The 14,264-nt window shown below is 38.8% G+C and overlaps 1 long non-coding RNA gene across 1 annotated transcript; it reads right to left on the bottom strand.

The window, feature by feature from the left end:
• Positions 1–10,019: 10,019 nt before the first annotated feature.
• On the bottom strand, positions 10,020–11,006 carry LOC131676316 (uncharacterized). Its single transcript, XR_009303118.1, has 3 exons — positions 10,749–11,006; positions 10,453–10,695; positions 10,020–10,394 (listed from the first exon to the last, which is right to left on the bottom strand). It is a non-coding gene; the product is annotated as an uncharacterized LOC131676316 (long non-coding RNA).
• Between the last annotated feature and the right edge of the window lie 3,258 nt (positions 11,007–14,264).

Raw genomic sequence — 14,264 nt, 5'->3', positions numbered from 1 at the left:
ATTTCAATCACCACATGTTGTAGCATGTGTCGCAAAAAAATTCAAAATCTTAGAGAAACTGTTTTTGTTGCTGAATAACGAATACAGTTCAGATCAGTCAACGTAGTGCAGGTAATCCAGTTGATTCCAAAATTATGAAAGTTGCTCCAACCATTGAAATCGATTACACTTTGAAATTTGAGACTTGTAACAAAACTATGAAACACTCCCGAAGAAGATCTTTTCATATTTGGTGAGGCGAACTTGACTATAAGACCAAACGAGATAACGGAAACAGTTATCAAACATGCCTTTCCTGGTTATTACATCCTAAAATCAGCTAAACTTACTTCTTATCAACCGAAATCCTCAATAATGAAAATTGCAATGCAATATGGAAATACAATATGTATAAAATATAATACAATATGTACAAAATATAATATTAGTTGAATATTAATTTCTGCTGCAAACAAGTATTTAAATAATTTCGACCAGGTTTTTCCATCAAATACTCCTCTGTGCGTCGGTCACTTTGCGAGTTTTGTAAATGGATTCATGTAACACACCAGGCCACATTCGGAAAGCCTTGCATCGCTGTTGTTGGGTGGACACAATTCTTCTGCCCCGAGCTCATCTTGCATCGGGGTATAGAGATATACTAAAAATCAACACATTTTTGACTGCTTATTTTCAATACAAATTAGACTAACGTCAAAGACACTCGAGGTAAAAGAAGCCATTTTATGGAGAAAATAGATATTGAACTTTGGGGTGCTCATTAGAGTGGCTCGAAAATGACATTTTTCAGCACAGCACTTTTTGAGTTCCTTTTGTGGTCCCAAATGCCTGTGAAAAGTTTGGGAGCGGTCGGTTGCTTCCCGGGTTTGCGCATTGCGTTTAAAGTTTGTATGAGATTTTATATGGGGAAATCAATTATTTTGCATTTACGTTAATAAAGATCGCTATTTCACTCAATATGAAAAACCAGGTTTATAAAACGATAATTCAAACCTTGGTTAACAACTTTGTCGAAACCGGTAACTAGCTACGAGTTTTCAAAAAATAGTTATAACGATTTTAAAACTTATGGTTCAATCCAAATGCAGAAATTAATTATTTCTTCCAACACTGTCAGTACACCACGACACCGATACTTTAAACTTGAACAAATGAGAATATATTCATCGCAGAGACTTGGTACCTTTGAATGAAATGTTCAGAATGAATTTTAAAACTTATGGTAAAATCCAAATGCAGAAATTGATTAGTTTTTCCAACACTGCCGGTGCACCACCGACATTGACATTAAAAATTTAGATAAATGAGAATATATTCATCGCAGAGACTTGGTATCTTTGAATGAAATGTTCAGAATGAATTGCTGAATAAAATAGACGTAGTCAGAAAATGAAAAGAAGAGGGAGGGGGAGGCTTGTGTACTCCCCAGTTCCCTTTTTAGATAGTTTAGTATAACATAAGGAGCACATCTTCAACGCAGGTTTGTACCGTCGAATTAAAAATTAATCTTACGTGTTTGAGTGCTACTATTTAAGAACTCTACTGTTATCTCATTTAAAATGATACAACGGTTTATAAGTTTTACATATTTTAAAACCCTATTTCTTAGCCGTTCAGAGTCAGAATTTAAAAAAATGCATATCCTTAGATTCCTTGAAGTCTCGGAATTGTTTTTTTTTTTTTGAAGTTTTCGTTTGAGAATCTAGGAACGAAACCAGGATAGTTACTTCAAACAAGCGTTTTTTGATGAAATTGAGTTAGGTTCACGCAAAACAGAGATGATCTTGGTGGACCAGCAATATACTTCAGGTTAGAACCCAACGCGATTTCCAGACCTGAGTTAGTTTTTGCATCAAGCAAAAATAACAAATTTGTAGGTGTAAATCCTAAATATTGTAAATGTTTTTTCCCACAACAAAGATAGTAGTATGATTCATATTTGGGTCTCTCAAAATATTAAGAAAGTTCAGTCGTTGACTTTTACAAGTACGTAATGATTCTTTGTCTTATACGAAACAATCTAAAAAGGGACTGGGGAGTACACAAGACCCCCCCACCCCCGCTTCTTTTCATTTTCTGACTACGTCTATTTTATTCAGCAATCCATTCTGAACATTTCATTCAAAGATACCAAGTCTCTGCGATGAATATATTCTCATTTATCTAAGTTTTGTCAATGTCAATGTCGGTGGTGCACCGGCAGTGTTGGAAAAACAAATCAATTTCTGCATTTGGATTTTACCATAAGTTTTAATCGTTATAACTATTTTTTGAAAACTCGTAGCTAGTTACGGTATTCGACAAAGTTGTTAACCAAGGTTTGAACTATAGTTTTATGTAGCTGGTTTTCATTATCAGTGAAATAGGGATCTTTATTAATTAAAATGCAAAATAATTGATTTTCCCATATAAAATTCCATGCAAACTTTGAACGCAATGCAAACCCGGGAAGCAACCAACCGCTACCAAATTTTGCACAGGCATTTGGGACCACAAAAGGAACTCAAAAAGTGCTGTGCCCGCTAGTTTAAATCATTTTGAAGTTTTCCCATACAACCGCGAGCCACTCTAGTGCTCATCTTGCCCCGTTCTACTATATTAAATAAATGTTTCAACAGGACAACGTATGGCTGTAGGCTTCATTCGTATCTATGTATGTTTACAAATGATACTTTTGAATCTGTTTGTTTTTCGAATATACATGTGTATGCACAAAAAATTAAAATCTCGAACGGCAGAAATACACCTTTACTATCAAGTCCAAGCACACTTTTCATATTTCCAGATCTTCCATTGAGCTGTCCGTTACAATCGTAGGCTCTTCTAACCCTCCTCGACTGAATAGGTATTGCATTAAAATTTAATTAATTCGTCTCAAATAACATGCACTTATTTAATTGAGTCCCCCTTACATGTTGCTGGCTGCAAATATCGGAAGGGTAGAGAAACTGTGGGAAACCGAAATGATGCGGCCATTTTTGTTATGCGCCGAAGTGGTTTTCTCGAAGGGACTCGAATTTTTATTGGTAGAGGAAAATCAATTTATACGCAAATGATCTTGGCAAGGGGGTGATTTAAATCATGTCGTAAAGTTGAAGTGAAATTTGATACTACGTGTCTAGGATGGACCAGAGACGATTGTAAACGAAAACGGTCCCTCATTCTCCTCCTGTCGATTAACACAACGGGCATTAAAAGCTATTAGCCCACACTGATTACTCTAATTCCGATCCTTTTCTCATTCTTAAGTTGTTGCAAAATTGTTTACAATCAAAGTGCCATTGAACTTGACAAAGCCGGCGAAAGTAAACCAAAATAGAGGTAAACAGAAGGAAGGAAAATCTTTCCTGTCGTAGGATCTACGGTGTTTGCCAGACGACCTTTCAGAAGAACCCTTTTGCTATAAGTCCTATTCTTCGATCGCACAATGATCTTCTGGAGTGGCACGACAAAGTCACAAAGTAGGAGACAGTGGCAAAGTCTTGAAAATATTTATGCGAACGTTTCGTACGTTTTGCGTGCTCGAAAGCGCTACTGAAAGACAGAAAACATCCAAACAAACATCACTAATACCGCAAATATTTATTTCAAAGTAGTTAAGATTATCTTTTGTACCTACTCTTCAACCATCCTTCCGCGTAAGACTGACTGATCCGTACCGAACGGAGATCAATTGCACTGAACGGTAGGCTGCTGAAGGCAAGGAAGGTGCATGCCGACTGAAAGCATATCTTCATTAGTCTTTTCAAGTGTGCGCTTGCGGATTTACGGATCAACAGTTCGAGAACTGAGGTCCATGCGCAAACCAGAAGGTTAGTTTGCGCCCAAATAGCACAAATCGAAACAATATCCGCCCTACATTCGGATAATAACATAACTTCCCTGCCGAGATAAGTTATTACGTTTATTTAATCTATCTCAGCATGCGCTTGTGCTGCTGGACGCAGGATGCGTCTTTTTCTGTGTATCTACGATTTTTGCTTGATCCCTAAATTGAACGTCCAGCTAGAGTGAAGCAGGCGGTGATATCAATGTACATAGTAATGCATGTGGTCTAGTAGTCCTAACAGGGGATATGTTGTTCTTTTGTATATCTTCGGCAGGATTATCTCCCACAAAGCTCCTTCCGTGGGAATGTGTTCTTTTGGCGGTAAGATTTGGGTTTTGCTTCTTTGCATGCCCACCGTAGTTCCGCTCGGGTCGGCAAGCAGGTAATCGAAAATTATGCAATAAGGATTATAATTACACGCTGAGATCGAAATGATCCTAAAAATGCTATGTTTATCCAAACATCTAGGTTTTGACCAAATATATTGGTTTTGACTAGAGTCTGTATACAATATAGAGTCCCGTACAGAGGAATGCGCAACACTGCGTGGAATACCAGACTATTTATTTTTTCTGGAATATTTGCTGTAACTTTGAGTGACTTTGATCAAATCACAAAATAAATTCATACTGAATGAAAAATTAAGCAGCTTTATCGTTGCAAACGGAATATCCCAGAGAAAATCATTTCAAACATTATTTCATCTGATTTATAGAATGCTAATTAATCAATGAATAACGTGTTTAAATTTATTCAAAGAATTTGAGTCTACGCAGGACTCTGGTTATTTTAAGCGGATTTTTCAGGTTATTTTAAGCGGAAACCATGTCACTGTGACAGAACAATAATAAGTATTTGCAGTGAAGTCCAATGTTATACTATAATGAACCAGTACACGCTGCGTTACATAGCGGTACTTTCCGAGTCCCTGCTCGACCGGAATGACATTTGGTGCGCTCTTTGTTTACTTGGCTGATCAGCTGTTCAAAAAATAAAGGTAAATAAATTTGGGATCCGATTTAGAGTTGAAGCAACTGATATTTTCTAATGTGAGCATTTTCTAATATCGTTTTTGCCGTTGTCATAAAGAGAGCTATACAATCAGTTCCAATGAACAGTCACAATCTCCATGTTTGACTGCTAGAATTTCGTTCCTACACGCGAGACTTTTATATAAGGATGAATCAATAGAATTAATCAAGACTGTCCGTCTTGCCCCACCAGTACACATATTTTTTAAACGTTTGTACTTATTCACGCATAAATCAACTTACCTGTTATTTTCCACGAAGATGTCACTTAAGAGTTACTTTATCGAAATAAAGGAAAAAATCCGCGAAAAAATTGATTTTTTCATCGATAAACCTTAAAATCGGAAACTTGCAAATTACATCCGCACGAAGTTGCGCTACTGATTATCAATATTTGCTTAAATTGTACACGTTTAACAGTATTCAAGGTCTGTTAAGTGTTTCATAATTCATGGTTACCCATAATGATAGGGTACACATACAATACAATTGAAGTTTTAATGTTATATCCCTAAAATAACCACGTGTCCGTCCTATCCCACCTGTCCGTCTTGCCCACAGTTCCCCTACTTGAAATTTTAGTGCAAATTTATTGCAAGAACACTGCTTGAATAACGTCCAACTGCTCTTCAATTTAAAGATAACTTGAAGTTGCTTTCTTTATCATAGTTCATATCTGGAATTCCTTCATCATCTTATAAGTTGGACGATATAAAATGGTTAATGAACTTAACCAAAGGCATCCGTAAATCAAACAAATCAGATCAGATCAAAAAGAGTATAATGAACAGATGGAAGAAAAAGCAAACCAGGTGGTACCGAATATAGTCTTGGTCTAAAATGTCTTCCTTTTTTCAGATGGATCTTGTGGAGTTAGAGTATTCTGAAGATCTTTGACGATAGCGTCCTCGATAACTCAGAACGTAATCTAGTGTACCATATTGCAGGATACATTCTTAAGAGGGCTGGATGTTGTTGGCTCGAATCAAAACTTGTCGAACGTAAACAAAGTTCATTTCATATCGTCAAACTGGCCCCCAGGTGATGAAATCGTAAGAATTCAACGAGGTGCTGGAGCGACTAGTTAGAATCGCTTGTGTTACTGGTGCCGGAAAACGAATTAGAACCAGCTAGATTTCCGGCTCCTTTAACGGTTGAACTTTACTGGGTTCCGGTAACCATCCAATACCCTTCAGGAACCTCTGTTTAAGGGGTACCATTTCTACGCGGCTTGGACGCATAACCGAGGCCTAGGAACCGACGTGGCGTAAAGTCGTATTTGTTTTTTATCGCGCTGGAGAGAATATTTCGGGACGTCACGAGTCGTCACTTGTAATGTCCTGTCACGGTCGCTATTTTGGATTTTAAAGGTCATCACTATTTAACATTTTGGATGTGGCGTTCTTGGTGGTTTGACATAATCTGTTTTATTCATTTTTAAAATCTTAAGAGCTGACCTAGCTAACCTGACTTTACTATTCTATGTATATCAAGATGGGAGGAGTCAGCTACAATTCCAAAGTACATAATTATGTACGGGTAGCGTAAAAAGGGAAAACAAATTGATGAATAAGTATGAGCCTTAGCATAATAATGACCTAGTGAGAATGTTGCTATAACAAATGGTGTGACCCAGAATGGTTTAACTGGAATGCGCCCATCTGGTTATGCAAGTTGGATTTGAAAACGATCGTTCGAGTAATTTACGATCTGTGGGAAAATATGAGTGTGGCCTCGTTTCAAGTGGCCTGACTAAAGGATATGTTAGATTTGGGTTTTATGACCTGTGACCTGAGAAGGATTCACATTGGTGCATGTAGGGATTGGGTTTTATGACTTGTGGGAATATTTTGTGAAGTTATAAAGTAAGTCCGTTACAGTTTCATCAAACCTGGCAACACTCATGAAATCACTTACCATAAATATCTTTGAAGAAGAATGTCATAATATTCGCAATTAGATAATAGAGTGTTTTGTAACGTTCCGTTTGTGAATTTATCAACTATACAAAAAAGGGAAAATAAGCCTGATAGTCGTTCAATGGCACTGTAGAGGTTCGGTGAATCAATTAAAATTTGCATTAATCACGTTCTTGTTAACTTGCTGATTTTTGTAAGCAATATAAGAAATGAGAAAACAGGTAGTTTTTCACTCCCATTATTGTAATATTTTTCCTGCCAATAACAATACTCCTCTTGCGAGCACGCATGAGGGCATTCCTAAAGAAGTATGTTTGTTTACTTTGCACGATAGGTGGCCGGTGACATGTTCGATTGGTAGATTTGACTTCATTCTGTACGAGCCTTTATATAAGTAAACAACGCCTTTGGTTTTGACCACATTTAGTTTAACAAAATAACAAGCTTACTGTCAATTCATATAGAATATTCAAATTTCAAATATTTTTCTTAAATTTACTAGTTTACTTTTATAAAAGAAATATGCTGCTTTTAATGAAATTTTCAACGAATTGTTATTAAAAGTGTACCATTTCGCGAAAAATATAAATAATCCTACGTGCGTCACTTGATATTTTTGATCCAGGATTTAACAGCTTCCAGCAGCAGGTAGTGCCACCTCAATCTGTCTTAAACGACTGTAGAAAATTGTTTCTGAACTCCAAAGCCTATTTTTTCTTATCCCCGAGAGTACAAAATCTCAAGTTAGTAGATGCACTCAAGTTCAACCTCCTAATAAGGTTTATTTGAAGCATCTAACCTGGTTTTGTTTCAGGGTTCTGAAGTAAAAAGTATAAACGACATTAGTGTGATACTCTCTTTTATTGCTGGATGAATGTATTCAGCTAATTGCAGTTTCAATATAATCGACTAATATATCAATGCATTGAAGTATTTTCAAGCTATTTATCTCCGCCGAGACTACGATCAAGTTTTTCAACATAATATGACTATTATTCATTTTTTCATTTGATTAATTGCTTTCTCCGGCGCACGTTACATATATTTTTGCATACTTCCTCAACGCGCTCGTCTAACTGTCGTTCCAGTTTAACCTTGAATAGTTCCAGCTGTGCGCGAACTCGCCTACCGAGGACGTGTTCTCCCAGCCTGTAGTAAGATGGAACGTTAGCGTTTCTTGGAACACTTCTGGCTTCCAGCTGGAACGGTAACTTCTGCCGGTTGGTCAGGACGCGCCATCCCTTGGCACTTTCTTGAACGGCAGTTCGCATGTTGGGGTAACTTTTTCGCATACGATTCCACCGTATGTAATTGAAGAATGGCGAACGAGAGATTTTGTTGACACATTTCAAAGCTCGGACTGAAATACTGGAATCGGATTTGGTGGCTGGGGCCATTAAGTAGTACAGTTGATTTTAAAATTTTTGTCGAATTACGATAGTCGTCAGGTTGCGTCAAGGAAAACTAGATTTCTACTACACTGTGCGTTGAAACAGTGAAACCAACGACACGACTAGACACTGGCATTCCAAAACTGTATCGCAAATATGACTACTCCTCAGTGACTCCGGTAACTGGTACTGTCAAATATGACATTTCATTAGAAAATGCCTGAAACCAGCAACACTTGTTATTTTCTTGTTGACGTCGCGTCAACTATCAGATATTTTTTCAAACATCTAAATTTTACAACTTGTAAAATTGTTTGTTTGAAAACGTTTTGTTGGAGAAGATGGATTGTTCTTATGTTGCATATTTTTTTTAGTGTCACTTTTTCAATTCACATTCGTCGGTCAGCAGGTTTGTTTCTTTCGGTAAAGGCATCAAATATCGGATCCAGATGGATGTATTGGAGGGGAAATGAAAGGTATGATTGTGAAACCGAAAAATGTGTGCTTTTTTCTCACTAATATGATCATTTCAGAAGTTTACTTCGCACTTACAAACTAAGGAATTTTACATTTAGTAGGTAATCTGTGTCTCACTTTCGGTACGAATGGTGCCTGATATACCTTTACTACTGCAGCTATAGTAAGGAATTTCCCATTGCTGCCAGTTCAATATATTTTGCAGAAGGAAGAAAATGGCTCACTGTGCTGTGAAATTCAAGGGCGCGAGAATACTAGCAAGTATTTGAAAATGCCCCGAACAATTTGTCCATTCGTGGATACAGTTTTGAAACTGGCGGTAAATAGTTCACACGTATCAAGATAAATGCTATCGACTGGAGCACATATATGTGATCATTGCTGGTCAAATCGTTGCGGACATTTCACGACTTGTGTCATGCCATGCCAAATCATGTCGGTGTCTAAGCCAGTATGGTACCTATTGTTGAGAATGATTTCGGCTTAGTCAATGTTGTCAAACGTTGTCTTAAAGCTAACAGCTAATACAGAACTGACGGCGTATTTGCTATGATACGGAAAATTGTGGAAATAAAAGACATGCTGGTTTCAATGTAGCTCCATTACAGCGCATTTAATTTCAAAATGTTCCCCTAGAGGTTGCCGGCGGTTCTGGAACGATGAGTACTGGCAGGGATTAATAAATATGTGTTTTAGTAAAGTATACATCAGCTTAATTCTGAAACGACTAGAGTTTTTAGACAGCAATCCCCGCGACACGATGTGGCATTTCACGTAATTGGTACTATTTGTACAGCGAAGAAGAACAAGCCTTAGACAAGGATGGTCGCTGTCCGGAACATTCAGTATATAAGTGTCAAACTTATGGGCATTAAGCGCGAGCGAAAGATCGAGCAAGCGGCAAGCCTAATCTTGTGTCCTGTATCTATTGTCAACAACAAAAAATTTCAGAAGAATGTAAGCTTCGGCGGTTCGTTAAAGAAATTTATTTTTATATTTAGAAGTGAGAAATTTCACAAATTTGTTATTTTAACCAAATACAAATGTATAATTTGTATTTGTTTTAACCTTCCGGCAGTCGGGCTAGTGCACTGAGTGCACGGTGCTCCGAAAAACTAAAGCAATCGTCTTAGGGTATCAGTTGCTGCTTGTTCAGTGGGCCATATGCGCGACTTCCGGAGAGTTAAAATACAAAACTCTTTGGATAATTCAAACCACTCATACACAATTCAATAAACTGTTTATTTGTAAATAATATATGTTTTAGGGAAAAGTTTGTTGAGCAAATATTGAACTTTCTATGGAACTAAAAATATTATCGTGTGTTAAATACTTACTCCCAACGTGCAATAGTACATTTTTAAAATCTGGTAATTATTTCAAAACGTTCACTATATTCATAGAAGAGATTGCCCACTCTGTTCATTTATAAAAAGCGATCGTTTTTGCAAACATACTAAAGAGTAACCTATATCGATGATATCTAGAAGTAAATGACAGTAGCATAAAAATATTCATCACATTATACATGCCAATACAATTTCTTCGCTAGATGAGCGGTGAAATCTACATCTGGGCTTTTGAATTTCGGCTAGATCTATCTGATTCAGCCGGTTCTAGTTGGCGAACATTTTCTTCAGACCTTCTCGCTCTAGAATGTAGTGGAATTAGCCAATCATACGTTGATCTGCAACAATTTTTGGTACGTTATAGCTGAAATATTAATAACGGCAAATTGACACAGACGCTGGAATAGATCACAAGTCATGTTGCAAATACGAAAAACACATTTATATTGGAATTACTTGTCTTAGCCAATAAAGATATAAATGAAAATGATTCTATATATAAATTGTTCTGTTGGACGAACCAGAGGCTATTAATTTGCCATTTGGACTGTAGAACGCGGATATGATAACCCTTGCTATAGAGATAACGACGGCTACATCCACTAGCTGATAATCCAACAATCATACAACCTGACGCGGTACCAGTTTACGGTAAATATCGTAAGAAGACATTCAGCATTAGTATCGTATCGTGCGGATCTATGGTGTATGATCTTTTAATTAGATTAAACAAGGGAATGTGCACTACTCACCTGATGATACGAGAAACACAATCCATATCTTCACCGAGCAATGTCACCAAATTATACAGGAAATCGTTCATGGACACGTCCGAATGAATTTTTTTGGTAAACATAAGTTGGTTGCTAGCAGCAACTGAAAATCAAATAAACAAGGAAGTGTTGCTGTAAAAATATTTTTGCGGTCGAATCAAGGGGTCACTCAATGTGCTGGTAACTGGCTGTAAATAACTCGGTCACTTTTTTCAGTATAAATTTCATTAAGTTTCAGGTCGTGTCGTTGGTAAAACTGCAAAGACTCAATTTTCTATCCTTTGGATAAGTCTTCAGCTGTAAAAAAAGATCTAACGCTTAACTGCCTATCCTGATAACGTGGGACGTATTGCCATATAATGCCAGGAGTCCTGACTCAAGAATACTTGACCAAAAATGTTTTTCTCTGCGTAGTTCTCTTGTTTTTAGTTTTTCTAGTAAAAACTACAGCACCTTCACAGTAAACTGGAAAATTTAATCCAAGATTTAGTCCCTTTAAGGGGGAGGATGTATGTATGATTATTTGGTAAAAAAAAACATTTTTACTTGTTTTAGCGATGCAGACAGCGTTATTAATTCAATGTTCAGATAATAATGTAACAATTGAGCAATATTTTCTCGACATTTTTGCAAATTTAGCGAATAATAATGAACCTCCAGACGGGTTTCAAATTATACTTGTTTTGCGGTGTATATTATAACGCAAAATCTACTCGTTCAATAGATAGAATTTTGAACAATATATGTCCACAAACGACGTTTTTGCTTTTCTCCTATAGAAAGGCAATACAATCACTCTGAAAACGACTTTTAACCGAGGCCTGAGTTTCTTATACCATTCGACTAAGTTCGTCGAGTTCGGTAAATGTCAGTGTGTGTTTTTATAGTATAGTAATTCCTCTGCTCTATCTTGGAGCATCACTTGGTTCATGAAATGGCTCGACCTTTGAACTTTGATTTCACATTCGGATCTTGTCTCCATCTATTATGTCGCCGCTTAGCTTTCGTCCCCGTGAGCCGTTCCGGTGCTGATTCTTTATCTAATGTTTCCGTGAGTCATTCAGCTCCCGACCTAATCACAGTCTACTTGGATGGTCCCCGACGGTGAACTCACCATACATCCAAGTTTCCACGATGCCTATCATCTCTGCCGTTAACATCTCCACCTCCTCAAGGGTCTCGCCTGTTATCGTCAAGACAACATCATCTGCAAAGCCGACGAACTCGACTCCCCTGGGCAATTCCAGTGTTAACACTCTGTTGTACATTTTATTCCAGAGAGTTGGTCCGAGTATTGAGCCCTGAGGTACTCCCGCAGTGACCCTAATCGACCTCTGCCCCATGTTCGTTTCGTAGACCAGTACTCAGTTCTGCAAGTAACTTTTCAGTACCTTGCACATGTAGTGCAGATAGAACCCGCATTTTGTGCAGCGCTACGGCGATCGCCCCTCAGCTAGCACTGTTGAACGCGTTCTTCACGTCTATCGTTACCACGGCGCAGTAGCGATTATCCCTTCTTTTTTGCTTCAATGCTTTATCCGCGCTCGCGATGACGTTGTGCGGATAGCGTCCACCGTCGGTATCCCCTTCCGGAATCCGAACTGTCTCTGCGATAGTCCGTTCTCACTTTCAGCGTAGGTCGTCAGCCTGTTGAGGCTGACCCTTTCTAGGAGCTTACCGAGAGTACCTAGTAGGCACATAGGCCGATACGATGTTGGATCTCCTGGCGGTTTCCCTGGTTTTGGCAGCAACATCCATCTATCCGGGAAGTAGCCATCGTCCAGGCATTTCTGTAGGACTATCCTGAACATGTCCGGAAACGCTAGGATCACAGTCTTCAATACCACGTTGGGGATACCATCCGGTCCGGGAGCTTTCTTCGCTTTTAGCCTTTTTGCCACTATAAGGAGCTCGTCGTTGGGAACTCGATTGCCACCAGCATTTCCACCGTCTGAATCAACGTACGGTGTACGCGGTTGGGTCGTGCTTCGGGAAAAAGCCCTCCACGATAATTTTCAGCTTATCAGCGCACATTTTGACTGGCGTCATTGGACCCTTGATCCTGGCCATAACAACACGGTAAGCATTGCCCCAGAGGTTAGCGGCTACTTCTCTACACAGCTCCTTGCAGCAGGTGAGCTTGCTTAGCACTATCTCACAGTTAACAGTGACCCTAGCCGCCTGGAACGTTATCTTACACTCTTCTCTGACTGCCTCAGATCTTGCTCTCTGAACACGTCTTCTGGCTTTTAGGTAGGCAGCTCGGAGAACGCTTAGCCCTTCGTTTCAGTATGCCGGACGCCGGTAGTTCCTCGGCTCCATTTTATTCGGAATTGTTACATCGCATGCACCTACTGTTTCCGACAGCTCATCGGCACTCGGAATTGGAGTGACTCTGTCAGCACGAAGTGCTTCCACAAAATGGTCCTTGTCGAAGTCCTTTATTATCCACTACAGTTCGCCACTCCTCACTCTCGGCGTTACCGTACAATTTCGCTGACCAATGGTGTAGTGAATCACTTGGTGGTCACAATGTGTGTACTGCTCACTAACTCACCAATTCATGTTAGCGACGCGCTGCAGAATGTTACGTCGATGATGGATTCCCGGCCGTCTTTACGGAATGTGTTAGTGGAACCTTTACGACCAGTTTCGCCTTCCAATTGGCTGTAACCCCTTGCGTTAGTCAGCCACCTACCCCACTCCACGGCCCAAGCGTTAAAATCTCCTACTATAATAACCGGTGTTTACCCGGCTAACGAGTCGGTTAGTGCGTCCAGCATCCGGTTGTACTACTCTGGTGTCCATCTTGGGGGAGCGTAGCAGCTACAGACGAATACTCCGTTAATCCTGGCGATCACGACTGCACTAAAAAAATTAAGAACAAGCTTATTTACTTTCCTATCATACACAAATGCACAATAAATTGCGCCATTTACGTTTCTGTAACATGTATTTGTTTTCGGTTAGTGCATACTTAAATTGAGAATTTCGTTCATAAGGGATTCATTCAATCCATTCTACTCATGTCATTACAATTAACCAACCTTCGCAGCATACTAATCAACTTCCGACATCAATGAGAATCAGCAACATCAGTGTGGGGAATATAGCAGCTATAATTTTCAAACGATGATGACTGCAAAGCTTTAAAATGTCAAAAAAAAATTACTAATTTAAAATTTTAAGGGAAGGGGGAGTGTTGCAATATTCCATCAATAAGAATAAAATCTAAGCATAAGCATAAGAGATCGCCCGTAGTTGCTACTCCGTTATTCACCAGAACCAAATTGGTTGCAAAATGTTCATTGGAACAACATGCTTGGGAATAACATGATGAGCCACATTGTACAATCTATACTAATCCCTGCATGCTGATCAATACCGACGCCGGCCACGTCCGAATGCAGATCTTCTGGGAAATGAAGGAATGTTAGTCCGATACATGTTGCTACTAGAGACCGAGGAATCCTCTGCATCTCCACATGTATCACG

Source organism: Topomyia yanbarensis, chromosome 1, assembly GCF_030247195.1.
Source record: "Topomyia yanbarensis strain Yona2022 chromosome 1, ASM3024719v1, whole genome shotgun sequence".
NCBI classification, from domain to species: Eukaryota; Metazoa; Arthropoda; class Insecta; order Diptera; family Culicidae; genus Topomyia; species Topomyia yanbarensis.
Note: the sequence above shows the minus strand (reverse complement) of the source record. Positions and strands in the feature narration are given on the sequence as shown.